We start from the raw sequence: 26,499 nt of genomic DNA on the forward strand, positions 1-26,499 counted from the left end.
TTATGAGATTTATACAATTATTGTTGGACAAAGAGATATGTTGCTGAAACTTTTCATCCAGATCTATAACATCAAGTGACTGTTCATAGATTATTATGATTTGTTAGTATGACTATATTTTTAAATTTAGGGTAAATGACAAGTATAATTTAACTTGTTTTGAAGTCTGCCTGATAGTAAGCCTGGGTGGTTTGCTTGTTAGAGATTAAAGGAAGGCTTAGATTGGTTTACAGGGAAGAAGGTGCAATGCGTGGTTAGAAACAATGACAGTGGTCTCTTAACTTACTTTAGGTAGATTCTGAGTCTTGCAATATTTTGTAATTATCACCTTGTTTTCAATTGTGCTACAAACTATTCATTATTTCTAAGATGAAGAGTTAATCACCATTTCTACCTGGATGCAATGTTAGTATGTTTTACCATGGGAATGAGGACAAAGGAAAGCTTCTTTGAGATCTAGTTACAGGCTTTCTTACAAGTCAGTGAATTATAGAGACACAGCAGTTCTGTGTGGTCTGCTGAAAGAAAAACTGCATGGTCTTGTTAGCTATCAGAACCAGATACAGGAAGGAAATGGTCTGAAATTGTACCAGAGCTTTGTCTGATTTTCAAATTACACTGGGAGACTTGGTTAGGGGAGAAATCTAATCAAAATGGACTTTTCTGCTGGTGATGGACTTAAGAAACTCTTAAAATCTGAGGAAAGCATCGGGTGGAGTCACTTGAAGTTATTATTTCATTAAATAGAGAAATGCACATCTATTGGATACTGATTTCAATGGTGGATTGTTTGTTATAAGACGTGTAATTCTGTGGAGATCATGACAGGTGGCAAGTATAAAGGGAAATGTTCCTTTCTGTAGTTAAGGTTTAAGCTGCCTGCAAAAATGAAAACAGCATATTGTCAAAAACATTATTAGTCATTTGCTTCAGTAAAAGATTAAAAATGTGAAATATTTTAGTGCCATTTTTTTCAGCTAGTATCTGGGAGATGGAATCTCTTGAAAGTGAAAAGTCTGTTGGAGATTGCGATGATCTTCAAGGACAGGCACACATTTCTAAATGACTTCTATTTTGTTTCGCAGCTGTAAAGACGTTAGTTAGGTTGCATTTGGAGTATTATGTGCACTTATGGTCACCACACTATAGGAAGAATGTGAGGCCTTGTAGAGGGTGCAAAAAAGGTTTACTAGGATGTTGCCTATAAGTAGGGGGTGGACAAAGGTGGATTATTTTCAGCAGAGCATCAGAGGCTGAGGGGCGACTTGATAGAACTACATAAAATTATGAAGGTATGGACTGGGTGGATACTTGGAGTCTTTTGCCCAAGGTGGAAGTGTCAAATACTAGGGAGCATAGGTTTAAGGTGATATGGAAAAGTTTAAAGGAAAGTGTGGGAAATTTTTTTTCACACAGAGGATGGTCGATGCCTGGAATTCACTGCTAGATGGCAGAAGCAGATACGATAGCAATGTTTGAGAGGCATTTAAACAGATACATACACAGGTTGGGAACAGAAAGTTATAGCATATGTGCAAGCAGATGGGATTCGTTTAGAATGGCATCCTGGCCAGCAGAGACATGGTGGGTTGAAGGGTTCATTCCTGTGCGGTACTGTTCTGTGCTTGTACTTATTTTAGAATATAATTATCTCTTTATACTTTGTAAGCTTACGTTAATTAGTGTGCCTCAAATCCTCCACTTTGCAAAATGGCTAAATGTAGACAAAGGAAAACAAACACATGAACATTGACAAAGATACTTCACTGTGTGCTACCCATATGGACATCTTTCCAAAACATGCCAGCATATATTGCTGTTTTGGAGCAGGAGTACAAGAGTTATGTCAAACAGATTTTTTTTTATAAACAGCTCTGTCAACTCTTTTACTCATCCACTGAAGGAGAGCTTACCTTTTGGGTCACAGAGGCAGTTTCTCCAAATTCATTACATTTGCTCCTCCTCACTAAAGCTTTGTATACAGTCTGTTCTGCTATAACATGCGTTTCTTCAACACAAATTGGCTATAATGCGATTGAAGAACTTAGACCATTATTTGTAGAATGTGAACTTTCCTTACTTGTATTGGCTATAATATGTTTCCAATCCCATTGGTTTAAATGGTGCTGCTATTACATGATTTCCTTATAATACACTATCGCATGGGAACGGAACTATTGCGTTATGTCTGAACAGACTGTACTCCCATGCACTGTATGTAATTGACTAACTGAATTCACCCATTATAAATGGCATATCTGTGCTGGTAGAAATGGGGGATGTAGGATGATATGAGATTGAACCTGGTTGTGGGATTCAGTTAATTCCATAATTTTGGTCACTTTGACTAACATATGAACAATATAGTTTAGAATGCAAGCATTTTGTTCTTAAAGAGGATTCTCTTGTCTAAACAAGTAAGCAAGCAAATGAAAATAGAGGAAAATAACTAAGCAAGGGTGCTATCTATGAGCTTGGCACAGGTTCTCACCTCCCTTCCTACATTCATTCTCCTCTTGTTTGGCTCCAACTGTTTAGAATCAACGGAAACACTTTGGTGACATGCCCTTCATTCACACTGTCACAGTCTGTTTCTTACATGGACAGTATTTTAGCTCTTTTTTAAAGTTCATGGGTGATAGGACAAACCTCTTGTGATTGTAGCAACTCAAAGATGGTATCAAGACTGTCCAGTTAACAGGAATAGCCAAGAGAGAGAACAGTTTGAAAAAAAGAAAACAGTTGTTTAGACCAATAACCTTCGACCACCCCTACAAGCTGCTAATCAATGTCCTTACTTTGGGAAAGGTTAAGATAGGACTCATAAGCCATCTGCAAACAGTGGCATCTCAGTTGCTCTGAAGCATCTGCAAGAAAGATCATACATGAGATCAGGTGTGATTGAGTGACAGATGCTGCGATGGAAACCATGCAGTGTGTGCTAGTATAACATGAACATGTCTGTGCATTTGAAAACAGTAGATTTGCCAATGAATTGTGGATGTTACATCTGTGAATTTGCCCCTGAATATTTTCTTAAGCTTTTTAAGATTGCAGACTGTGGGTATGTTTAAATCAATTCAGGGAATGTACTGCTTACTCATTTCTAGATTATAAAAAGTCAAATTTCTTTTTTCCCCAACCCTCCCTCCACACTCCTTGATGACATTGACAATTCTTTCTTGTAGATAACTGTTGGGAACTGAGAAGCCAGTGTCCACAGATGGTTTTCTTATTTCCCAGAGATACTTACACAGCTAATTCATTGGGATTTCCCCAGTTTCATTGCTTTGAGGTAAGTTTGGATAAATCCTCTTCCTATTGTAAGCAAGGTTTTTGTTAAGTTTAGAAGTGGTAGACAGAGAGAAATACCAAGAAATTTATGAATATAAACATCTTACAGCGGAAAGAGACAAAAAAAGGGAAATATTGTTGTCACTAGTAGAAAAGCTCAGCACTGATTCAATGTGGTTTACATTAAATTAAGCATTTACTGTTTGCAAGGAATAGTTATCAGAAATGCCATTGCTCTTTCATAACTATTTTATGAGCATAAAGAGTTGAGACAAACTGATCTATTAATTCATTGCATATTATCATCAGTTGTTCATCATTAAGGTGAGCCTTGCTCTATTTATTTAAAGGCAATATTCCGCTATATGTGAGCGGAAGATTTCAAAATAACTATAAATCATGGATCCATAATTTATGCTGTATGAAATGATACTATCAATTTCATATAATTGGTCATACTTAAGCTTCTTAAAAGTAAAGTCATGTTGAAATCTTTAACTGTAGATTTTTTTGTAGTGATTAAAACAGTTACTTGACAGGATTATCAGCAAATAAATGGATTCATGCTGCAATTCAATCAACTTTTTAACAACAATATCCTCCTTTGTAACATTGGGTGTTAAAAAGTTCTAAAAGGGACCTTTGAACTTACAATTGGTCTACCAGATTTCACAAGATTGAGCCTATCATTTTTGGTAAAGAGATCACGCAAAAGTTGCTTAAACAACCATGCTACAGTGGTCCAACTACTCAAGTACATACAATGCTATCTAAATGCAAATAACAAATTTAGTAAAACTTTAAAATAGAAGTACCAACTCCCCACTGGAAATTGTTCAATGTATATATTTAATATTTACAGGTGCAGTGTAAAGTATTGGTAAATAAATATTGACTGTTAAACTAACGCAAGAATTCTGAATAAATTTATCTTCCTGGAGTTTCTGTACGAATAGCATCTTCTCTCAAGTAGAAAGCAGTGCCAAGCATTTCACAGTCAAAAAAATTAACTTCATTGTTGCCTGACCTTGACATATCTGTAAGCCCTGGTAATGCCTGCTTCACTCACATCAGTCACCTTAAAGTACATAAGCACATAAAAGTACATAACAAAACTGATTTCAAGACATTCTAAAGATTTATAACATTAAAGATATTCAATATGTTTAACAAAATTTTAACAGTTTTATTAATTTGCACTTGTGATGTTATTTGTACACATTAACAAATCTATTAAAAATAGAGATACTTTCCAAATATTGACTGGAAATAGTTTGAGTACTTCAGATAGGTCAGTTGAATTTGTGTAGGAGGGTTTCCTGATACAGTATGTAGACAGACCAACAATTGGATTTGGTATTGGGTAATAAACCAATATTATGGATTTCAGTAAGGCATTTGATAAGGTTCCCCATGGTAGGCTATAGCACAAAATATGGAGACAAGGGATTGAGGGTGATTTAGCGGTTTGGATCAGAAATTGGCTAGCTGAAAGAAGACTGAGGGTGGTGGTTGATGGGAAATGTTCATCCTAGTTCAGTTACTAGTGGTATATTGCAAAAATCTGTTTTGGGGCCAATGCTGTTCAGCATTTTTACAAATGACCTAGATGAGGGTAGAGAAGGATTGGTTAGTAAATTTGCAGGTGACACTAAGGTTGGTGAATTGTGGATAATGCTGAAGGATGTTACAGGTTACAGGGGGACATAGATAAGCTGCAGAGCTGGGCTGAGTGGTGGGAAGTCGAGTTTAATGTGGAAATGGATGAGGTGATTCACTTTGGAAGGAGCAACAGGAATAAAGAGTACTTGACTAATGGTAAGATTCTTAGCAGAGTAGATGAGTAGAGAGATCTTGGTGTCTATGCACATAGATCCCTGAAAGTTGCCACCCAGATTGATAGGGTTGTATAGAGTCATAGAATCATAGAGATGTACAGCACGGAAACAGACCCGTCGGACCAATTCATCCATGCCGACCAGATATCCCAACCCAATATAGTCCCACCTGCCAGCAACTGGCCCATATCCCTCCAAAACCTTCCTATTCATATACCCATCAAGATGTCTTTTAAATGTTGCAACTGTACCAGCCTCCACCACTTCCTCTGGCAGCTCACTCCATACAAATACCACTCTGTATGTGAAAAAGTTGCCCCTTAGGTGTCTTTTATATCTTTCCCATCTCACCCTAAACCTATGTCCTCTTGTTCTAGACTCCCCCACCCCAGGGAAAAGACTTTATCTATTTATCCTATCCATGCTCCTCATGATTTTCTAAACTTCTATAAGGTCACCCCTCAGCTTCCGACACTACAGGGAAAACAGCTCTAGCCTATTCAACCTCTCCCTATCGCTCAAATCCTCCAATTCTGGCAACATCCTAATAAAACTTTTCTGAACCCTTTCAAGTTTCACATCATTCTGATGGAAGGAGGCCAGAATTGCACACAATATGACAACAGTTGCCTAACCAACATCCTGTATAACCGCAACTTGAACTCCCAACTCGTGTACTCAATACTCTGACTGATAAAGGAAAACATACCAAATACGATCTTCAGTATCCTGCTTACTTGTGACTCTACTTTCAAGGAGCTGTGAACCTACACTCCCAAGATCTCTTTGTACAGCAACACTCCTGAGGACCTTACCATTAAGTGTATAAGTCCTGCTAAGACTTGCTTTCCCAAAAGCAGCACCTCACATTTATCTAAATTCAACTCCATCTGCCACTTCTCAGCCCATTGGCCCATCTGATCAAGATCCCATTGTAATCTGAGGTAGCCTTCTTTGCTGTCCACTACACCTCTAATTTTGGTGTCATCTGCAAACTTACTAACTATACCGCTTATGCTCACATCCAAATAATTTATATAAATGATGAAAAGTAGTGGACCGATCCTTGTGGCACTCCACTGGTCACTGGCCTCCAGTCTGAAAAACAACCATCCACCATGTTAAGAAGGCATATGTGTTTTAGCTTTTATTGGTAGAGGCATTGAGTTTTGAGCCACGAGGTCATGTTGCAACTGTACAAAACTCTGTTGCACTTGGAGAATTGCATACAGTTCTGGTTACTGCATTATAGGAAGGATCTGGAAGCTTTGGAAAGGATTCAGAGGAGATTTACTAGGACGTTGCCTGGTATGGAGAGAAATCAAGAATGTGGTACTGGAAAAGCACAGCAGGTCAGGCAGCATCCAAAGAGCATGAGAATGACGTTTCGGGCAAAGCCCTTCATCGGGAATGATGTTGATTTGGTAGCATGTCTGCTTCAGGACATGGCTGAAAAGCTCCAGGACAGAGGAGATGACCTGAGACCCTTCTAGAGAGAGGAGGTGAACTTCTTCAAGGTAAGTATCCTTGGAAGAGGCTTCGCAGTGGAGTTGAAATCAACTAAGGGAAAGTGAGGACTGCAGATGCTGGGCATCAATGTCGAGAGTGTAGTGCTGGAAAAGCACAGACAGTCAGGCAGTGTCTGAGGAGCAGGAAAATTAACGTCGATTCTTCTGCTCCTCGGATGCTGCCTGACCGGCTGTGCTTTTCCAGCACCACTCTCTCAACTCTGATCTCTAGCATCTGCAGTCCTCACTTTCTCCTGGTATGGAAGGAAGGTCTTATGAGGAAAGTCTGAGGGACTTGAGGCTGTTTTTGTTAGAGAGAATAAGATTGAGAGGTGACTTAATTGAGGCATACCAGATAATCAGAGGGTAAGATAGGGTGGATAGTGAAAGCCTTATTCCTAGGATGGTGATGGCTAGCAAGGGAGGACAGAGCTTTAAATTGAGGGGTGATAAATCTAGGACAGATGTCATCTTCGAGAGAGGGACAAAACTTTGAATGCGTGAACTATGTCAAGAATCTAAAATAAAGGCTCGTGGAAACAAATGCATTGTTGGAGCACCATTCCTAGTGGGTCACCCTAGGACAGGCAACACCAATAGCTGTGACTTGTGCAATATTCTGCAATAACATTAATAAAGAAAGCATTAAGGTCATGCTTGTTGTGGTTCTGTTCGCCGAGCTGAGAATTTGTGTTGCAAACGTTTCGTCCCCTGTCTAGGTGACATCCTCAGTGCTTGGGAGCCTCCTGTGAAGCACTTCTGTGATGTTTCCTCCGGCATTTATAGTGGTTTGTCTCTGCCGCTTCTGGTTGTCAGTTCCAGCTGTCCGCTGCAGTGGCTGGTATATTGGGTCCAGGTCGATGTGTTTGGTGATTGAATCTGTGGATGAGTGCCATGCCTCTAGGAATTCTATGGCTGTTCCCTGGGAATTCCTAAAGGCATGGCACCCATCCACAGATTCGATCACCAAACACATCGACCTGGACCCAATATACCGGCCACTGCAGCGGACAGCTGGAACTGACAACCGGAAGCAGCAGAGACAAACCCTTATAAATGCCAAAGGAAACATCACAGAAGCGCTTCACAGGAGGCTCCCAAGCACTGAGGATGTCACCTAGACAGGAGGCGAAACGTTTGCAACACAAATTCACAGCTCGGCAAACAGAACCACAATAACTAGCACCCGAGCTACAAATCTTCTCCCAAATTAAGGTCATGCTTTAAGAACAAATTTCACCCCCTCAGACATTTTGAACATCTCTAACAGTGCCCATTTTCAAACTTCAAAATTTAAATATATGATATATTCTGCAATTTTGTTTTATAATTAAGCATTTTTTTAAAAAAAGACTCAGATTGTTTTGCTCTGAGAAAAACTATCACCTTGTTTCAGTTACACAAATTACAGCATGGAGTGTTTCGATGGTGCCGCACAATTATCACATTTTCATCTGCCTGAAGGTCATCCTTTCAGAATCAGTAGAGATATTTACTTAACAAAAACTGAAAGAATTGCGGATGCTGTAAACCAGAAACGAAAACAGAAATTGCAGGAAAAACTCAGCACGTCTGACAGCTTTCACGAAGAAAAAGCAAAGTTAACGTTCTGGGTCCTGTGACCATCTCTATTGCATTGGTTACTTTCTAGGAGAAAGTGAGGACTGCAGATGCTTGAGATCAGAGTTGAGAGTGTATTGCTGGGAAAGCACAGCAGGCCAAGGCAGCATCCAAGGAGCAAAGAATCGACATTTCAGGCATAAGACCCTCATCAGGAATGGGGCTTGTGGGCCAGGGCTGAGAGATAAATGGGAAGGGAGTGGGGTTGGGGAGAAGGTAGCTGAGAAAGCTCATGCCCTAAACGTCGATTCTCCTGCTCCTCGGATGCTGCCTGACTTGCTGTGCTTTCACAGCAAGACACTCTCGACTTTGCTTGCTTTCTGACTTATATCTCTCACAGTCCAAACTTCAGCCTAATTGATATTTCCTTTGGTATATCGGAACAGCACTCCATATTGCTCCAATGATTGAATGATTTTAGAACATAGAAGATAGAACAATACAGCACAAACAGGCCCTTCACCCCTCGATGTTGCGCTGACCTGTGAACTAATCTAAGTCATCCCCCTACACTATCCCATCATCATCCATGTGCTTATCCAAGGATTTTTTAAATGCCCCTAACGTGGCTGAGTTAACTACATTGGCAGGCAGGGCATTCCACGCCCTTACTACTCTCTGAGTAGAGAACCTGCCTCTGACATCTGTCTTAAATCTATCACCCCTCAATTTGTATATCTATGAAATCCCCTCTTAGCCTTCTTCTCCCCAATGAGACCAGACACAATTCTCTCAGTCTTTCCTCATAAGACTTTCCCTCCAGACCAGGCAACATCCTGGTAAATCTCCTCTGTACCTTTTCCAATGCTTCCACATCCTTCCTGTAATGGGATGACCAGAACTGTATACAATATTCCAAGTGAGGCCACACTAGCGTTTTGTACAGTTGAAGCATGACATCATGACTGTGGAACTCAATCCCTCTACTAATAAAACCGAACACACTGTATGCATTCTTAACTGCACTATCATCCTGGGTGGCAACTTTCAGGTATCTATGTATGTGGACTCCAAGATCCCTCTGTACATCCACACTACAAAGAATATTTTCACTGACCCAGTATTCTGCCTTCCTGTTATTTTTCCTAAGTGAATCATCTCACATTTATCTGCATTGAACTCCATTTTCACCTCTTAGCCCAATTCTGCACTTTATCAAAGTCCCCCTGCAACCTGCAACATTCTTCCACACTGTCCACCACTCCACCAACTTTAGTGTCATCTGCAAACTTACTAACCCATCCACCTATGACTACATCCAAGTCATTTTTAAAAATGACAAACAGCAGTGATCCCAAAACAGATCCTTGTGGAACACTACTAGTAACAAGACTCCAGGCAGAATATTTTCGATAAACCACCACTTGCTGCCTTCAGACTGAAAGCCAGTTTCTAATCCAAACTGCGAAATCACCCTCAATCCTATGCCTTTGCATTTTCTCCAATAGCCTATCTTGTGGAACCTTATCAAAAGCTTTACTGAAGTCCATGTATACCACACCAACTGCCCTACCCTCATTCACATGCTTGGTCACTTTCTCAAAAAGCTCAATGAGGTTTGTGAGAAATGACCTGCTCTTGATGAAACCATGCTGACTATCTGAAATCAAATTGTTGCTTGCTAGATGATTATAAATCCTATCTCTTATAATCCTTTCCAAAGCTTTTCCTATAACAGACATAAGGTTCACTGGTCTATAATTACCTGGGTCATCTCTACTGCCCCTCTTAAGCAAGGGCTCAACATTTGCATTCCTCCAGTCCTCTGGTATTAAACCTGTAGAGAATGATGACTCAAAGATCAAAAACAAAGGCTCCAACATCTCCTCCCTAGCTACCCAGAGAATCCTCAGTCAAATTCCATCTGGCCCAGGGGACTTGTCTACTTTCGCTCCTTCTAGAATTGATAACATCTCCTCCTCGCTAACCCCGATCCTTTCTAGTCTAATATCCCATATCTTGTTCTTTCCCTCTACAATATTTTCCTTTTCCTGAATCAAAACAGATGGGAAATATTAATTTAGCACTTTTCCGATCTCCACAGGGACCACACACAACTTCCCACTTCTGTCTTTGACTGGCCCTGTTCTTACTTGAGTCATCCTTTTATTCCTCACATACCTGTAGAAAGCTTTAGGGTTCTCTTTTATTCTACCTGCTGAAGACTGCTCATGTCCTCTCTTTGCTCTTCTTAACTCTCTCTTTAAATCCTTCCTACTAATCTGTCACTCTCTATCGCTTCACCTTAACCATCTCGTCTCAATGTCACATAAGCCTCCTTCCTCCGCATAACAAGAGATGCAATTTTTTTAGTAAACCATCTTACCTTACCTTATCACTTTCACCCTGCCTGACAGGGATATACCTATCAAGGACACACAATATCTGTTCCTTAACCCAGCTCCACATTTCGATTGTCCCTATCCACTGAATTTTGCTACCCCATTCTATGCATCCTAAGTCTTGCCTAATTGCATTATAATTGCCCTTCCCCCATCTATAACTCAAGCCCTGTGGCATGTACCTATCCCTTTCCAATACTAAACTGAACTCAACCGAATTATAGTCACTTTGTCCAAAGTGCTCACCTATCACTAAATCAAATACCTGGCTTGATTCATTACCAAGCAACTAGATCCATTGTGGCCTCCTCTTTTGTTGGCCCTTTGTCATACTGTGTCGGAAACCCTCCTGCACATATTGGACAAAAAAACTGATCCATCCGACATGCTAGAGTTATAGCATTTCCAGCCAATGTTGGGGAAGTTAAAGCCCCCATAATGACCACACTTTTATTCTTACCCAGAATCCTTTTGCCGATCCTCTCCTCCACATCCCTGGAACTCTGCAGAGACCTATAAAAAACTCCCAGCAGTGCGGCCTCTCATCTCCTGTTTCTAACCTCAGCCCATACCACCTCAGTAGATGAGTCCTTGTCAAAAGTTCTTTCAGCTTACACTGTCCTTGACTAACAAGGCCACACCTCCCCCTTTTTTACCGTCTGCCCAGTTCTTAATGAAAGATCTAAATACTAGAACCTGCAACATCCATTCCTGACCCTACTCTATCCATGTCTCCAAAATAGCTACAATATCAAAGTCCCAGGTACCTATCCATGCTACAAGCTCACCTACCTTATTTGGATACTTCTGGCATTGAGCTGACACACTTCAAACCAGTTTGCTGTCTGCCAGCACAATCCTGTGACCGTGAAATCCTGTCCATGCCCTCCCTACTCTCATACTCTTATGCACTGGAACTACACCTCAGGTTCCTACTTTGATTAGATTAGATTACTTGAGCTGACTGTATTTTTTTTAGATTAGATTAGATTACTTACAGTGTGGAAACAGGCCCTTCGGCCCAACAAGTCCACACCGACCCGCCGAAGCGCATCCCACCCATATCCCTACATTTACCCCTTACCTAACACTACGGGCAATTTTAGCTTGGCCAATTCACCTGACCCGCACATCTTTGGATTGTGGGAGGAAACCGGAGCACCCGGAGGAAACCCACGCAGACACGGGGAGAATGTGCAAACTCCACACAGTCAGTCGCCTGAGTCGGGAAATGAACCCGGGTCTCAGGCGCTGTGAGACAGCAGTGCTAACCACTGTGCCACCGTGCCGCCCATTGGTTGAAGACTTGAAGAAAAATCTGAAGTTAGTGGTGGAAAATTATACGTGCATGAATTAAAACAACAGATTAACTCTGGCTGGAGTCATTGCAAGAACTGCAGTGGAACATTACATTTCGAAATGGTGTTACAAAACCTGAAAGAATGTTGTGAGATTAGTGCAGAAACTTGACAACAGCAAAAAGGTGGGAACAATAGCTGGACATAAACAAGATGTAGATATTGAGATGGGTGTTTGAAAAGGTCAGCTACATTTTTAAAGGTAACAGATCCACATTACTTCGGAGGACAATGATGGATCCACTTAGACTTAGCAATGCATTATTTTATAGAATTACAGGTTATCAAAAAAAAATTAAAACGTGATAAGTGATAGAATTTACTCTTTTTCAATAGACAACAGGTGCAGGAGTAGGCTATTCAGCCCTTCAAGCTAGCACCACCATTCATTATGACCATGGCTGATCATCTATAATCAGTATCCTGTTCCTGCCTTATCCCCAAAATCCTTGATTCCACTATTTTTAAGGGCTCTATCCATCCCATTTTTGAAAGTATCCAGAGACTTGGCTTCCACTGCTTTCTGAGGCATAGCATTCCATATATCCACCTCTCTCTGGGTGAAGAAGTTTCTCCTCAAGTCTCTTCTAAATGGCCTACCCCTTATTTTTAAACTGTGTCCTCTGGTTCTGGACTCACCCATCAGCCGAAACATGCTTCCAGAGTGTCCAATCCTTTAGTAATCTTATACGTATCAATCAGATGCCCTCTCATCATTCTAATCTCATCGTACACAAGCCCAATTGCTCCAATCTCTCAACATATGATAGTCCCATCATTCTGCGAATTGACATCGTGAACCTTAGCTGCACTCCCTCAATAGCCAAAATGCCCTTCCTCAAATTTGGAGACCAAAACTGCGCACAATACTCCAGGTACAGTCTCATCAGGGCCCTGTACAGCTGCAGAAGGACTCTTTGCTCCTATACTCAATTTTTCTTGTTATGAAGGCCAGCATGCTATTAGCTTTCTACTGAATGTTGCTGTGGAATATGGGGTTGTGTTAGAGGTGATATAAGGAAGGTGTTGTTTTGGTCACTAAGTTAAGAGGTGATCATTTCCAGTTTGGGCATCTTTGAAAGTTTGTTAATTGTGAATTGAGAGTTCCTCACCTATTACACACTGCCCTATTTTTCTTCCTAGAATAGTTACTCCATCTCTTGTTTCTCTGTTAAGAATTTAAGCAGCTACACTTTCCATAGCTTGAGACAGTAGGTCTGTTCATCTGTCTAAATCATTATTATTGCTTCTTAATGTACATTTTCAGAAGTCCAGCTGCATTAAGTGATATATTTTTAGTATTGCAGAATGCAGACTCTTCATCACAGCAGCTAGAACAGCAATGTCAAATGGAGATGAAATAGTGGCTATTATTAAGATGTAGTTTCATGGAAACCAGGGCTAGAAATTGAATATCCAAAGGTACTCTATTTTGGAAGGATAGCATGAAGGAAAACGATATGGTGTAGCTTTGTTAGTAAAGGATGGGATTAATGCTATAGTGAGAATGATATCAGCAGGAGACCAAGATACAGAATCAGTTTGGGTATAAATAAAGAACAGAAAGGGACAGAAGTCCCTGGTGGGAGTAATCTATATGTCCTCAAACAGTACTCCTGCAGTGGGGCACAGTATAAATGAGAAAATACTAGTAGCATGTAATAAAGTACAGGAATGATCTTGGGTAATTTTAATATGTGAGGGAGTCTTCATTGAATGTACAAGAGATTGTTTCTTTGAGAAATATGTTGTAGAACTAACCAGTAGGCAGGCTATTCTGGGTTCAATATTGTTTAGTAAAGGGTGAGATTAATTAATGATCTCATAGTAAAGGATTCTGTGGGGAAGAGTCATCATAGCATGCTAGAATATCAAATGTAGTTGAAAGGTGTGAAACTGGACTCCTACACTAGAGTTCTGGTGTTAAACAAAGGTAAATGTGGCATGAGGACAGATTTGGCCTTAGCTGGCTGGATTAGAAGGCTAAAAGCTAGGACAGTTGATGAGCAGTGGAAAATGTTTAATGGGCTATTCAATTGCTCTAGACTAAAACATAGCCCAGAAAGAAAAATAAGGGTTTTAAGAGGGGAAGGACATTAATGGTTATACAGGAAAATTAAAGATAACATAAAGACAAAAGCTAAGACATATTATGTTGCAAAGGCAAGTGGCTGGCTGGAAGGTTGGGAAACCTTTAAAAGATCAACCAAGAGTTACTAAAAAAAGTAATAAGAAGAGCCCAGGTAAATTACAAAAGAAATTTAACAAATAGAAACACTGATAGGAACATATTTAACAAGTATATAAAAAGGAAGAGAGTAGCTAAAGTGAATGTTGGTCACTGGGAGACTGAGACTGGGGAGTCAATACTGTGTGGCTTCATTAGATCGATATTTTGCTTCAATTTTCATAGTAGGGGACACTAATACCATCTCAATAGTAACTGGTTAAATAGAGATAATAGAAAGGAAGGAACTTAAAAAAACCCATCAACACTAGGGAAACAAAATACTAAGGAGGAGAAAGTGAGGACTGCAGATGCTGGAGATAAGAGCTGAAAATGTGTTACTGGAAAAGCGCAGCAGGTCAGGCAGCATCCAAGGAACAGGAGATTCGACGTTCCTGAAGAAGGGCTTATGCCCGAAACGTCGAATCTCCTGTTCCTTGGATGCTGCCTGACCTGCTGCGCTTTTCCAGCAACACATTTTCAGCCCCAAACAAAATACTAAGCAAACTATTGGCACTGAAGGCAGACAGGTCTCCAAGGTTTAATAGCTCATATTCTAGGGTCTCAAAGAAAATTGTGAGAAAATATCCAGTGGTTTGGATATGCTAAATTACTACCCTTATTCAAAAAGGGATGAAGTCAGGAAGTAGGAATCTATAAACTACTCAGTTTAACATGTGTCATTGTTATAGTGATTGTAATGAAGTCAGCCAAAATATGATTCCCTGGTTGGACCAATTAATAGCCCCTATCAAGGAGCCCTAGCTGACAGATAAAAAACGGTGTGTCAGACATCTTGACACTCTGAGAGCTGGCTCTGAGGGAGCTGAATCAATATCAAGGGCTTTCCACGTGTAAATAAAGGGCCACTTGGTGATGGAATACCAGCCTATGTGGAGATAATTTCAACTGAGAAATTGTTAGAATCCATTATCAGTGAAGTGATAACAGAACAATTGGAAAATCAAAAAGCAATCCATCAGTTTTATGAAGGGTAAATCATGTTTGACTACTTTGCTAGAACTCTTCAAATATATAACAAACAAGGCGAACAGTGAAGATGCTGTAGTGGTAGTATATTTGGAGATCCAGGAATTTGATAAGATGTCGCACATAGGTCAGAACATATGGGGTTTGAAGTAATTTGTTAACTTGGATAGAGGATTGGCTAATGAACCGAAAGCAGAAAGTTGAGTTAAATAGGTATTTTTCTGTTTGGCAAGATATAACAAATGGGGGACCATAGAGGTCAGGTCCTTGGGCCCCAACTGGCTACAACCAATGTTAATGACTTGGATTCAGGGATTTAAAAAATTACTATATCCAAATTTGTGGATGACATTAAAGTAGGTGTGAAACTAATTGCAATGAAGTAAATTTACATATAGATATACATAGGTTAGGTAGCAAATAAAGTTTAACGTTGATAAGTGAAGCTATTCATTTTGGTCAACTAATACATAATGGAGAGAAATGTCAGAGTTCTTCAGTGCAGAGGGATCTGGTTTTCCTCGTGCATGAATCGCAGAAAACTAGTATGCAGGTATGGCAGGTAATAAGGAAGGCTGATGGAATTTTGGGACGCATTGCAAAAGCAAAAGATATAGAAGTAAGAACTGTGCTGCAACCAGACTAGGCATTAGTAAGACCACACTTGGGATATTACATACAACTTTGGTCCCCTTACCTGAGGAGGGACATAGTTGCATTGGAGGTAGTTCAAAGGAGGCTTACGAGATTGATTCCAGAGATGAGAGGTTCATCTTATGAAGAGATAATGAGCAATATGCCTATACTCTCTGAAATTTACAAGGATGGGAGGAAATACAGAGTTGTTGTTTCTGAATGTGGGGCAACTTATGAGAGGCCATAACTCTTGGATGAGGGGTGGCAGATTTAAAACTGAAAGGAAAAATGACTTCTCTCAAATCTGTGCAACTCATATCTTAGAGTACAATGGATGCCAAGTCATTGAGCACATTTAAAGTAGAAGAAAGACAGATTTTAAATTAGTAATGAGTTTCAAGGGTTCTGATAGCAGGCAGGAAAGTAGAGTTGAGCCCAAGATGAGATCAAGTATGATCATACTAAATGGTGAAACAGGCTTGAGGGGGTCAATTACTTGCTCCTAGTTCTTACGTAAACAACCAGTACTGTGTAAATGACATCTATATCTCATTCAGATCCACCTTCTTAACACAGCCTAAAAACATTATATCTGTGCCAATCCGACTGCAGAACAGTATTTGCTAACTTCCCTGCCAATTTGATCATGTCCCCGGCTTACTTTGACAACATTTAAAAGAAAAGCTTACATAGCAATTATAATAAGCAACCAGAGAAAGGAAGAGAACCCATTTCCAATTTCATGGTATAGTAGGGCAAGGAGATGTGGCAATATTATTTCAAGTATGCACAAAGATACCTGAATTGTGCCATTCAAGCTATTACATTAGAAGCAATTAAATAGGAGCAAGAACATAGAATAATTCAGATCAGAGTGGTAGGGATATCCCAATCTCACCTAAATCTTCTCAACTCCAATTTTCATTCCTGGGTTAGATGTGCAGAGCGGGAGAAATACTGGCTCCAATCTGACATTTGGAAGTGGCTGCCCAGCCTTCTGATTTTCAATCCTGAAGTGGGCTCTTTTAGGAGTCAGGCGGGACAACCACAGAAGAATGGAGGAGGCAGTTCCTGAGGTGGGCTGGATAGAAAGCCTGTTTAAAGACTCTGTTCAAAGTTTGTAAAAGAAACATGACATCTATTCTGCTTTCATCACCTCCTTCTTCATTCCCCATCCATGCCAACTCCTGCCACCTTATACATTGCTGTCAGTTCTATGCAATCACGTTTTCCATGCTAACATATTCCCTTGCATCATAGGGATAGCTGAGTGGGCTTGTATGCAAACAATTAATTTTTTGCATATTAATGATTTCACAGTTGGAAAAGACACATTTTCTTGGGTACAGCAAAACTTATTCAATACATTGAAATTCCTTCACCAAATCCCTTCTGAAAACAAACATTTTCATTTTGTCAACAGTTGGAGCAGTTCGTCAAAATGCTTTTTTCATTGGCATACCATAGTGAAACTGACAGTTTGGGAAAATAGTCATGTAGCGCATATCAAATATGGCTTATATCAACACGATTGCTGAAATACCTAGTCATATTTTAACTCCACAGATATTTGGATGGTTCCATGACATATTCATAAGTCCTAGACATCAACCCAATCATCAGCAAATTGATGGAGGGAACCATTGACTGTGCTATCAAACACCATTTGCTCAGCAATGACCTGCTCACTGATGCTCAGTTTGGATTTCAACAAGGCCACTCAGCTCCTAATGGGATTGACTGAGTATGATATCAAGAAACTCTATCAAAACTAGAGTCAATGGAAATTAGGAGAAAACTGTATGTTATAGTGTCAATATCTAGTACAACAAAAGATGGATGTGAATGTGAGAAGTCAGGATACAGGATGCAGGGCATCACTAAAGGAGTTTCTCAGTGTAGTGTCTTAGAAGAAAGTGAAGACTGCAGATGCTGGAGATCAGAGCTGAAAATGTGTTGCTGGAAAAGCGCAGCAGGAGCAGGAGAATCGATGTTTCGGTCATGAGTCCTTCTTCAGGAATGATTCCTGAAGAAGGGCTCATGCCTGAAATGTCGATTCTCCTGTTCCTTGGATGCTGCCTGGCCTGCTGCGCTTTTCCAGCAACACATTTTCAGCTCAGTAATGTCTTAGGCCCAACCTTCCTCAGCTGCTTCCTCAATTAACTTCCTTCTAGCATAAGGTCTGAGGAGGGAATGTTTATTGATAACTACACAATATTCAGCAACATTTGTGACTCATTAGACACTAACGCAACACAGTACAACATCCAGAGTTCGAATGATATTTGATAAGTAACACTTTTGCCACACAGATGCCTGACAATGACAATCTCCAAAACAATCAGCTCCCCTTGACCTTCAATGACATGACCATGAGTGAAATCCAGTATTAGCATTCTGGGGGTCACATTAACTAAAACTGAGCTGGACGAGGCATGTGAATATGATGACAAGAACAGCTGAGAAGGTAGGAACTGTGAATGCTGTCTCCCAAAGGACACCACCAAACAAGACCAGAAAACTCCGAAGAGGTACATTCCCCCTTCTAAAGTCAATGTACCCGCTACCCCCACCCTGCAAGGTGTCTTGGGTAGTGCACCCTCTAATTTGTTTTCCCTTTGTGTAGACCTCCAGGTTCTGTACATGGCAGCAACTTCCAGAATCGAAAGTCAATGCTGAGATCTCTGGCAGCACGAGGATGCACGCAGTCGTGCAGCGTAGAGGGAACAGATCCAAATATTATTTGGCAATATTATTCTATGTTCTTGCTCCTACTTAATTGTGTCTAATGAAATAGCTTGAAATAATAATGCCAAATAATATTTGGATCTATTTGCTTTACCTCTCCAAAAGTGTATCCTTGCTATCCCAAAGAAATACACTGAGAATAGAGCTGCTCTCGATTGGAATAATTGCCATACCCTATAGACTCCAAAATCTGATTTTATTGGAAGCAGCTAATTATAAAAGTGGCAAGCCGGCTCTGGGAATCGCACAAGCAAAATCTATGCCCCAGCCCTCATCCTTCCCCTGTGAAAATGAAAGATGCTGTTTATTGGGACAGTACTTGGCATTAAAAATCTGATGATTAAAAATCTAGGCATTACTTTGATAAGGTCCCTTTCATACTATGAGAAAGTGAGGACTGCAGATGCTGGAGAACAGAGTTGAGAATGTGGCACTGGAAAAGCACAACAGGTCAGGCAGCATCCAAAGAGCAGGAAAATCGATGTTTCGGACATAAGCCTGATGAAGGGCTTATGCCCGAAACGTCGATTCCCCTGCTCCTTGGATGCTGCCTGACATGCTGTGCTTTTCCAGCACCACACTCTCAACCCTTTTCATACTTTGACAACACTATGGCTTTAAGAGGCATACTTTGTTTTTTTTTGAAGGGAGGTTTTGAGTCATAGGTGGGCGAGCAGTTTATTCACAGCCAATAAATTAAACAGCTTGTGAGGACTTGGCTGTTTTTTGAAGTTAGAACAATAGAAGCACCATGAATGGTTGGGATCAGATTCCCACAGAACCAGGTTTTTAGTTTAGCTCATAGCAGTTGGAGTTTTGAAGTTGGCTGTGGAAGCTGTTACACCTCAAAGCTTGGGTTCTCTTTCTGTCGCTGAATTGCATATGAGACAATCTATTTTGCTGACTTTGTCTTTCCCAAGGGTGTATTTATGGGATGTTCCTATATTGAACAGTTGCTGTTTAGTATTTAAATAATCTATTATCCTGTTAAATTTTCCAATAGAGTTTATGTTATACCAATTATTCTTTCCTTTGTTTGTATTTTAAGTGGGGGAAAGAATAAAGTGTGTTTTACTGAAAGCCGAGTTGTATGACCAATAGGATTAATCTGGAACACAGAACCTTACAGTAACCTTTAAATAAGATAAACATTTGGTCTCAGCTATCTCCTTGATTCATTTGTAGGGAATTTGGTCCAGTTTAACAATACAGCAACTAATAGTAACATAAAAGTAATTACATTTAATGCTGCTTAACAGATGATCTTGAGGTGTGGAGAGTAAATTGAAATTGAAGTGGTAGGAACAACATCTTTAATGTCATTGACATGACTGTACCATTAAAATGACTGCCCAAGGAAACAGAATTATTATATGAAAGTTGACTTCAGTAATTAAAATATACTTGAAATACAAAGCTAATAAACTTTTGGCAAGATAATGTTTAAAGATAGATGAATTGTGCAAAATCTAGAGAGACAATTAGCAGAACCCTTGAGGGAAATCCCAGCACAAGCAATTTCAGTGTTTCGCTAAGCAAATGGGCAATGAATACAGTGATTTTCTCAACTTGTGAGGCATTTTGTATTGATATGAAACACGATACAATACCATAGTGATCTTAAATTCACTCCAGTTGCTGGATTATTTACTATCTCTGGTTGCATTCTTGGCAGTTTTTTTTCAGTTTAAATTATTTCTTGGCTGATACAGTCACAAAGTTGAATCAAAACAGCTAGTTTATTAGTTTGGAGCGAGTTAAAACTACTTAGCTGAAAAGCACATGGAGCTACTTGGAAGCTGTTTTTACTGGCTTCAAATATTCTTTCTTCAATGCTGGAAAAAATTTAATGGCCTCACCAGTTTGCCAAGGCACGGAGCCTATTCACAATTGCTGTATGTACAATCTTGCACCGTTGTATTTTAGTCCCTGCTTCTCATGCCTCTACTGCAAGTAGAGCTAACCATTTAACTCACCTTCCAGTGTGTACTATCCCACTTTTGAGATCGGCTGCTACCCTCAACTGCTATACTGTTTGGCTGTAATGACTACTTCTCCCTCTCATTATGCCATCTATATTCAGTTACTTGAGACAGCTTAAACACACCCAAATTAGGCCAAAAACTAACACACTTCTAGTCCTCACAGGTGAAGGCGGCACACAACAGAAACTAGAAGCTCAGGTGACGACTATGCCGCTTTTCAGACAATAGGATCAGCAATGATACTGTCAGTAATATAATTGGCAGAGAGTGATATACAACACTGAAGATAATGAGGGTAGGTTCCATGATAGACTCCATACATAAAAGTATATTTCAGTGATTTCTGTATGGTTTCTCTTTCTAGTTAACTCTCACTCTAATAGTCAGCATTGAAGTGACACTCATCTTTCACCTCATCCCTGTTGCTTAATCTATTGGAATCAGAAACTAATGATACGAATGAAGATTTAGAGCAGCTTAACAGCTTCATTTGATTTGCCTTTATATATTTATCAGATGATCTGATCACTTCTTTCTTTGGTGTTTGTGGAAATTTGCTGTATATGAATTAGCTGCCATATTTCCTAAATCACAATACTAGATTTTTTTTTAGATTACATTACAGTGTGGAAACAGGCCCTTCGGCCCAACAAGTTCACACTGACCCACCGAAGCGTAACCCACCCATACCCCTACATTTACCCCTTAACTAACACTACGGGCAATTTAGCATGGCCAATTCACCTGACCTGCACATCTTTGGACTGTAGGAGGAAACCGGAACACCCGGAGCAAACCCATGCAGACACGGGGAGAACGTGCAAACTCCACACAGTCAGTCGCCGGGAATTGAACCTGGGTCTCTGGTGCTGTGAGGCAGCAGTGCTAACCACTGTGCCACTGTGCCGCCCACTAGTATATACTAGTATATTTTAATATACTAGTATATTTTAAAAATACTTCTTTGGATGTAAAACAGTTTAAGATGTGCTGAAGTTGTGAAAGGTGGTATACAAATACAAGACTTCTTCCTTTGCCCACATATTTCCATTAAGAGTTGCTTAACTCTCAATCTGCCCAACAATTGGAACAAAGCACCCTTCAGCATTTTGTTCCATATGCAATTTTGAACCAACTACCCCAGATTCTTACTTTGCCTTCACTGAGACTGGAAATTCTTTTTTCTAACTGTGGGAATGGCAAGTAACCTCTGCCCCTACCAATGAGCAAGCCCACTGGAACAATTGTCAATCAGGCACTTAGGTTTGGACCTGTGGATTTCTTGACTTATCAAATGCCACAGGAGAGAAATGCCAGCCTGTCAAAAACTGACAGCCCATCAGAGGCTGGCAGCAACGAGAACTGCAGAAAGTCATTGGAGGTCAAGGCTGCACAGCAAGAAGCCTAGGACTAGCCAAAGGTAAAATGTATTAGACAGGCAATTGCAGGGAGTTCTAGGAGAGGTTATCAGGTTATTGCAGGCAAGACCATAGCAGAGGCAGAACAAGAGCTACCCTCTTGTCTCCCTATCCTTGCTCCCAATTTCCTCCAGATGTGGCTCTTCCCCACACCTTGGCATTAAAACCACTCGTATTGTCTGAGGGAAGGCAGCCACTTTTCTTTTCTTTTTCTTTTTTTTCTCTTTTTTCTTTCTTTTTTTTCAAACATAAACTTCAGCATCAATTGCCAAAGAGGGTGATGCCATGCCAGATTGGACATATGACTGAAATAACTCCACAAAGGTCACTATCCCATCACCAAGTCCCCCTTTATTTACACATGCATAATACATGTCACTGACCCAGCTAGCTCAGAGCTGGCTCCTAGAGTGAACAGAACCCCGACGCTCCTGTTTAATTTGTTTTCTTTTTTTTTCTTTTTTTTTGAAAACACCCGAGTGGCCAGTGACAAGCAGTGCCCTTCACAAAAGGCAATGCTGTGTGAAGTTTCCAGTTTTTTAAAATTTTCTTTTTTTGTGTGTGCAGGTGTGAGACACAGTGAGAGACAGGCAGCCACTTTTCTACCCTGTTGTGAAGACAGGTATTGGGCTGTTGAGAGGTTGAGGCCGTTAAGTGCTCATTAAGTTATCAGCTAAGTGCTTTGAATGGTGCAAGATTGGGAGGATTCACTATGGACCTTCCTACCCAGACTTAATAGCTAATGTCATTGGAAGGGGACTGGTATTTTGCTAGTGCCAACCAGCCTAAGTATTATTTACCCTCCCACCACATGACCGCCATTTTTATGGAGGGAAGAAGACCTCCACTTCCATCTCTAGAATCCTGGTGCAGTATCACAATGACAACATCATTAAAGCACAGGTTAACAATGTCCCAATCTCAATTTCAGAATAACACTGTCCTACAGAAATGTTCTCTTATCTTCACATCAATCACTCAGACTTCTCTGAATGGTACCAACATTCAATGCCAATCTGTGCCAAATAAATTGGTAGTTTAGCAATGAAACATTAGGGCTTTAATAATTTTTTTTTTAGTTAGGGCTCTGAATCATAAATACCAAATCTGAAATCCTCATCACCAACAAGATTCATTGACAGGATTTAGAATCATTAAGATAGCAACAGGAAGGGCTGGAATTGTCCAGGAATTTCAATTTTGAAAAAAAAGTGCATTTCAATTCACAACAGTAATTCTGCTCCTCTAGAGTGATATTGTGAGGAAAGCCAAGCACCATTTCCAGCACTGCCTGCTTTCATTTCAGATTTGCATGAGCCCAATTATTTTTAATTTAAGAATAGTGAGATTTGATTGAGTGCTGATTTTTTGCAGCCTGCTGACTCACTTTGAAACGTACTCAGTGCCTGATCAAGGATCCAGCATTAGAAAATGGAGGTGGGGGTTGGTGGAGGGGGCAGACAAGTGTAGTTGTCCTGCCCTTATTGCAGATTTTCATCACTGAAAACCCTTTTCAGCCATCACTCATCTCTGGCCTGGGATCTTGTGACAATGCTAGATGTCAGGTGGGTGTCAGATCGGCAACAGGTATCCCATTTTCAGTGATGCTGATTGGCCAGTAGTTCCCAACTTCTGCACCTTATGATCATTGATTCCTAGGTAAGGCCAACCACTCACTTGTCAATCAGCGAACTGGACGACTGTGTAAGGGTTTCCCAAAAATATGCGATACAGGAATCTTATTGGTTTTCGAGTCAGCAGTTGATACCTCATGACCTCCACAGGATTCAACCCAACGATTTCAGTGGTTCAAGGACAACAGGATTTTATTCTGGGAGATTTGCAGCTTCTAAAGAATGCTAACACCAAAAACTGGTTTTGAAAACAAATGCAAAAGCTTCATTTGAAAGTAAACACACACAAGTATTTTCAAAAACAGAAATTGCTGGAGATGCTGCAGGTCTAGCAGCATCTATGGAGAGAAAGCAGAGTTAATATTTAGACTCTGGTGGCCCTTCATCAGAAGGGTCACATACCTGAAACATTAACTCTGCTTCCTCTCCACTGATGCTGCCAGATCTGCTTAGTTTCTCCAATAATTTCTGGTTTTGTTCCAGAGTTCCAGCATCTAAGGTTGTTGTTTTTATTATATAAATGTTTTGATCACCTAAGTTTCCAGCCATTTTATTGGTGCTGTAAATAATTAAACTAACCACTCTCAGAAAGTATTGATCTTGCATGTAGCATTCAAATCTGTCACTAGATGGGACTGGATAGAGCACTCAATAATATGACCAGTATTTCACAGAATAATTTCCATAATATGTACTATTTTACCATAAATATTTTAAACATCAACAGCAAAATCTCAAGGTATGTAAACAAAATAATCAACTAACAATTCTATTCAAATTTATGGTGGAGATTGCACAATGTCAAAGACAGCTAAACTATAAGCAGTATCTGACTTTAATTCAATGAAACTGGCAACAGTTTTGGGAATCCACACATGCACAAAATACCTTGGAACTTCAGGAGATGGTGTCAGAGATTTCATACATTCGGGAAAATGCACTGTTGGGGATCTGCCCCAGACTACAATTAATGCAAAATTTGTGAAGTGGTTTATACTATTGGCATTGTAAAAGCTTTTCAAAAAGTTACTTTTTGAATGAAGTGTAACTGGGTTTTCACTATTTGGAGACACCAGTTTGAATTGGGGTGCAAAGTTAAAAATCACATAACATCAGGTTGTAGTCCAACAGGTTTATTTGGAAGCACTAGCTTTCGGAGCACTGCTCCCTCATCAGGCGGTCGTGGAGAATAAGATTGTAAGACACAGAATTTAAAGCAGAAGTTTACAGTGTGATGTAATTGAAAATATATATTGAAAAAGATCTGGATTGTTTGTTAAGTCTCTCACCTTTTAGAATGACCATGTTGTTTCAGTTCTTTCATATGTAAATCATAAAACATTTTTAAAAAGTTACATTCTCAAATGAACTTTAACAAATTGGTGTCATATCAGCCCAGATAATGCACTGGAGGTGTAAGCTTCCCTGTGTGAGACTGTCTGTGCCACAATGGTCAGACTGATTCTAACCTAAAAAATGGATTTACAGAATCTTATAAGGATTCATGCAGTTTTTGAGCAAAGTAAAATGCATTGCTGCAAGTACAAATTCACCCCATAAACTTATATGTGTATGTCAGCATGTGGGTGTGTGCGTGTGGGGGTGTGGGGGGGGGGGGGGAGAGGGGCTATGAGTGCCTATGAGAGAGTGTGTGTATGTGAGTGCAAAAGGTAAGAGTCTGTGAGAGGATGTGTGTGGGAGTGTATGTGTGAGCGTATGAGAGAGGGTCTGTTTGAGTGTGTGTCTGCAGGAGAGTGTGTGTGTGTGTGTGTGTGTGTGTATGTGTGTGCGTGTATGTGTGTTTTTGTGTGTGTGTGTGTGCGTGTTTTTGTGTGTGTGTAGTGCAATGGAGTCACCAATAGTGTGACATGAACCTCAGGCCTGGTTGAGGCCATCCTCATGGGATGTGTCCAAGAATGACACAGATGATAGAGAGCAACCCATGGTGCGTTTGATGATGGGATGAAACTTGTTGGATATCACTGTGTAGTTTTTTCAGTGATTCCTTTCCATGGGTCCAGAGGAAGAAAATGTCATCACTATACACCTGGTGTATAGTGTTGGTTGGCAGTCCCGTGTTGGCAACCTGAGCATGAAAATGTTGGTGTATCGGGGTGCAAATTTGGTCCCCATGGCTGTTCCATGTGTCTGGATGAAGAACTGATTGTCAAAGATATTGTGATCGAGGATAAAGTGAATAAGTTGTAGGATGGTGCTCAAAGATTGGCAGCTGTCGGTGTTGAGTACTGAGGCTGTTGCCGTGATGCTGTCATTGTGGGGGATGCTGATGGCAGTGTGCTGAAACGTCCATTGAAACGAGCAATGTTCCCGGTTCAACTGGTCCGTGGGTGCAGAGGCTATGGCAACGGATGAATGGATATCACACAACAATCAACAGTCATTCGACCTCGGACCTTCAGGTGATCGTCCTCCAAGGAGGACTTCAGGACAAGCAATAACGAAAAGTGTCCGAGCAGAGGTTGATAGTCAAGTTCGGTACCCATGGGGATGACTTCAACCGGGACCCGGGGTTCATGTCACATTATAGGTGACCCCATTGCACGACACACACACACACACACACACACACACACACACACACACACACACACACACACACACACACACACACACACACACACACACACACACACACACACACACACACCTACACACGCACACATGTTCCTACATACACTCTCCTACAGACACGCACTCACGCAGAGTCTCTCTCATACGCTCACACATACATTCCCACCCACACCCTCTCACAGACTTATACCCTTTTACACTCACATACACACACTCTCTCACAGACAGTCTTAACTGCCCCCCTCCCCACACACACCCACATGCACACATCCACATACACATTTATGGGGTGAATTTGTATTTGCACAA

The sequence above is a fragment of the Hemiscyllium ocellatum genome, chromosome 17, assembly GCF_020745735.1.
Source record: "Hemiscyllium ocellatum isolate sHemOce1 chromosome 17, sHemOce1.pat.X.cur, whole genome shotgun sequence".
Taxonomy (NCBI): domain Eukaryota; kingdom Metazoa; phylum Chordata; class Chondrichthyes; order Orectolobiformes; family Hemiscylliidae; genus Hemiscyllium; species Hemiscyllium ocellatum.